This window comes from Ictidomys tridecemlineatus, unplaced genomic scaffold, assembly GCF_052094955.1.
Source record: "Ictidomys tridecemlineatus isolate mIctTri1 unplaced genomic scaffold, mIctTri1.hap1 Scaffold_35, whole genome shotgun sequence".
Classification (NCBI taxonomy): domain Eukaryota; kingdom Metazoa; phylum Chordata; class Mammalia; order Rodentia; family Sciuridae; genus Ictidomys; species Ictidomys tridecemlineatus.
In genome coordinates, this window is record NW_027522416.1 from 1,530,219 (window position 1) to 1,534,712 (window position 4,494).

A 4,494-nucleotide genomic window follows, 5' to 3' on the forward strand; every position below is an offset into this window, starting at 1 on the left:
TGTGTACTTTCTATCAAAACTTGCTAGTGAAAACAATCATCAACACTGTAATTGTGACTCAACAAAGAATAATTACCTAGAAAATACATTAAATAGTTTTGTTCTGAAAATTCTTTTCTGTTCCAGGCAAGTTATTTTTTTCATCATGGATTGAGAATTTTACTGAATATCTTTGCAAGCTTTGCAATCCTAACAATACTATTGAAATAAATCACTGTACATTGGAGTATAATCTGCTGACTCCTCTACAATAATCCCAAGTCTCATATTCTTATGGTTGCATTACAGGATATAATTCTACAAGAATACACAGGGCAATGCTGTCATCAAATGAAACACAAAATGATTGATCATGAATCATTGGTATTGGTTAAGAAGTCATAATTCATTTTTTACTTTTCTACGTAGAATTTTAAAAAGACAATATCATACATCAGAGAAAACACAACAGCTGAGATGTCCTACACTGGAAAATTACATCATAAAATCAAAAGATGTGATATCTGTATGATTATAATATTACAATAATGAAGAGGTTGCCCAGGTAAATTTTTAAAGGTATTTGCAAGCATATTGTGATTATGACTTTTTTTTTCCTAAAGAAGCCATATAAGGAAAGGAAGACTAATACAGTTCCATTTGGTATAAGTTGCTTATATTTCTCATTCCTGGTCAATTGATATTTTGAACATATTCTGAATGTAGAACATTATGTAATCATTTTAATTAAATATAAATTAACACTGGTTGATATTGCCACATCAAGATATTGCATGTGTGAACTCAAACTGCATTTAAAAAATTCTAGCATATTCATCTAAAGTGAGATTTCTTTGAGAGAATAAACATAAAATAAAATATTGTGGTTTGCTAAATATAGACAGATTAGCTATAAAATACAATAACAGGTGTTCTTCCTTGCAAAATAAATTCAGAAATTCTCAGGAGACCTAACCAATCTTTTTACTTTTTATAGTACTAATTGTAAGAAATATTAATAATTTTAGAACACAAGTAAAACCTATTTTAGACATGCAGTTATACTGTTTTATAAAATTCTTTCAGTACATTGAAAAATATACATTGATGATTTTTCCTAGTTCTTGTTATTTTGTTAGTCTTAAATAACAATTTCTATTTTATTACAAAGAACAAATGATATTTGTCATGTAAAAATAACTGTACCACTACTCCCTCTTTGGTGGCATGAAGTTACCTATGGAGATCTGTCCTAACATGAAACTCCTTTGACTTAATCTCCTTTCACTTCACATTTTCAAATGTTTACTCCTACTTCTGAGCAAGATGGGTGGAGGAGGAAAGATCATAAGATACCTTACCTATTCTCTCAACCATTCTTATCCTTACAAAAAAAAGACAATTTTTAGAACTTTTACAAGTCATCTATATCCCCTTCAAGTTTATTCGGGAGGGCAGATCATAAGAAGGCTGGACCACCTACCTCTAACCCTATTGCTATGACTTATATCCTCCTATATCCATCCCTTGCTCTTCTGCCACTTTATAGAAACCACTTTACCAAAACTTCCTGCCAAAAATTCTATGTGGGTTTTTGTTTTGTTTTTGTTTCTCTCATTGACATACAACGTAATATTCAAATCGTTTTTTCTCTAAGTCTTTACCATTCATGGAATCTATTTTATTTCCTTTCATTAGACTAGTTAAAAAGTTAAAGAATACTTTATTGAAGACTATTTTAATAGAGAAGAGAGTCTGAACTCAACTCTATTGAACCAAAAGAAGGGAGAGTTTTAAGTGTCAAGGTAACCCAGCACCTAAAGTACTAAAAGCACTCAGGGTAAGGGAGATTAGTCAATGGGATTAGACCATTTTTACTTGCTAGTTGATGTTTTTTCTGAGTTAAGACTCCTCTACCATAGTCACTAGAAAACATTATATATATATATATATATATATATATATATATATATATATATATATATATATTTAAGCTCTGCACAGGTTCACTTTATTGAGTAGAAGGCTTACAGGTTCACTGGCCCCTCCCTACCCATGGGACACTTGTTCCTTTCAATGCAAGCTGGCATCTATAAGCACTTCCTTGTGCGTCACTGTCCCCCACAAGGCACAAAGGGTAGGTGCTTCCAAAGGATCCCTTGTCTGTAGCAGCAGATGGTGTCTTATGCAACAGTGGCAGAAAGCAGGACTCGCAGTTCCTCAGACACTGGTGTCCTCTTTGCTCCTGAAGAGGGGCAGTACTCGTTGTAGATGAGCTTGAAGAGGAAGAGATGGAAGAGGGTGATGAGGGAGGCCACGCTGAACCAGAAGAGGAAGGGCAGCCCTGCGTCCTGCTGGGCCATGTGCTCATTGAGGGCCAAGATGGCCTTGAGGTGCAGCGTGGGCCGAAGGTCCTGCAGGTGTGTGAGGTCGGTGGAGATGAGGAGCAGCGGCCTGATGGGCATCACCATGACTGAGAAGGTGTGGCCCCCGTAGGCTGAGATCAGCTCCACTGGATTGTCCAGGCAGCCTGCCTCATAGGCGAAGATCTTGACGGGCTGGCTGTGGGACTTCACAGATACGTGAAGCTAGGGCTTGCCCTCGGTGTCGGCCAGGTCGATGTGGTTGTTCTTGTAGCTGATGCCGTGCAGCGCATAGCTGTTGTGCAGCATGTCTGGGTCGGCCTGGAACTGCAAGTAGTTCTCCGTGAACTGCAGTCCCCCAAAGCTGAGCATCATGCCGTGCAGGATGCCCGGAGCGCCCACCTTCACCAGCCCCTTGCAGCCACGCTTCTGGGGGGTCAGCCTCCACAGGTCAGAGAGCTGCAGGATCTGCTGCACCAAGGACAGCTGGGCGGGCCACAGGTTCTTGGTGTGCATGGTGGTGTGGTTGCTGAAGCAGTGGTCTTCGTAGTTGAGTTTGGCCTCCAGCTGCTCTTGCTCCCATGGCTCAAGGAGGGACTGACCAGAGGGGCTGGTGAGCAGGAGGGCATGTAGTAAAGTGTCAGGTTCAGGGTCAGGTCTAATGGCCTGTGCGGGTAGGGTGATCTTCATTTCCACCACTGGGCAAAACAGCTGCACCCAGAGGCGCTGGTGGTCCAGAAACAGCTCAACCTCGGGCATCTCCAAGAGATACAACATCTCCTTCCGGGCCAAGTCCTGGAGTGCCTTCAGCTCCTTAGCGGCTTTGCTTTTGAGAACTTGGGGGCTGATGGGGCCTGAGACTTACACCACCCAGAGGACCATCTCATCCAATTGCGTCTTGGGAGCCACCTGGAGCTGGTTTACTAGCTTTTTGGCAGCCACCACTACCAGGTGCCCATGCCCAGAGGGCATTGGTGTGGATCCGCCAGAGTAGAGTGGGAACTGATAATCTCCGACCTTCTCCAGGATGCTGGTGAAGGCTTTCAGGAACGGCCTTCAGTGGGCCCCACAGTCTGCAGCGCGGCCACGTGCTGCATTGGGTTGTTGAGCTGAATGCACTGCAGATAGACGTGGAGTCAGCCCGGTGAGACAGAAAGTCCTCCTGCAGCAACACACAGTCAAGGCCAGACCCCACAGCAAGACAGGAGGCTGAGGCAGGCTCAAGGCCGGCGGCTGAAGGGCCAGAGCCTCGGTTTCTGAGCTGCAGGCCCCTCCCGCAGCAGCACCACAGCCTCTACAGCTTTGGCCAGCACTTTCAGTGGGCGCAGATGCAGAAGGGCACGAAGTCCGGGGCCACGGGGGTGGGGGTGGGGCTCCGGCTCTCCAGGAGTCACCTACAGCCGGTTGGCGGTCACGTTCAGGGCTAGGAAGCCAATGGGCACCAAGGCCTGCACTCCTGGGCTCAGCGGAATGGCCTCGCACCGATCCCGCAGGCCGTGCCAGGTGCGGGTGTCCGCCTCCATGCAGGAAGAGGGCTCAGGGGCGCCCAGCTCGCAGCAGGCCCAGGGCTGCAGGCATATGCCGCCTGCCACCCAGCGCCCGCCACCCAGCGCCCGCCACACCCTGGAGCTTGGAGCAGCAGCAGGAGGCCAAGCAGCAGAGGAGGCAGCGGTCCCAGCTGCTTCACAGGAGTCCCAGCAGCCCTTGAGGCGCTGCTGCAGCCACATCGGGCAGCCAGGCGCGGGCTAAGATGAGGGGCGGCCGCGGGCCGCCACCCAGCCCACCAGCCAGGCCGGCCCTGCCTCACTCCCTGGCCCGGACCAAGGCGCCCACCTGACGCCCGCCGCAGCCTCCTGGAGAGCCACTGTCGCTGCTTCCTCCTCCTTCTCGGTTACCTCCCTGACAAGAACTTCTTAATAGTTATATTTCAAAGGAATTGCTTCTAGGTCTTTGAGAAAGATATATATTGCTGAATTGGAAAAAAAAATGATTTAAATTACTCTGTGATCAGGAGAAATATGATTTCTTGATAGTCAAAATAAATGCTGGAAAGTACAACAAAACTACCAATGGCACTTAGTGGAGACAATTCTTACATTACAGATGAATGGCAGAGGCAAAATAAACATTTTTAATTTGGGAAATGTGAAAA

General features: G+C 45.7%; 1 pseudogene; it reads right to left on the bottom strand.

The window, feature by feature from the left end:
- Positions 1-2,088: 2,088 nt before the first annotated feature.
- LOC144373303 (uncharacterized protein KIAA2013 pseudogene) lies at positions 2,089-4,069 on the bottom strand (annotated as a pseudogene).
- Positions 4,070-4,494: the final 425 nt, after the last annotated feature.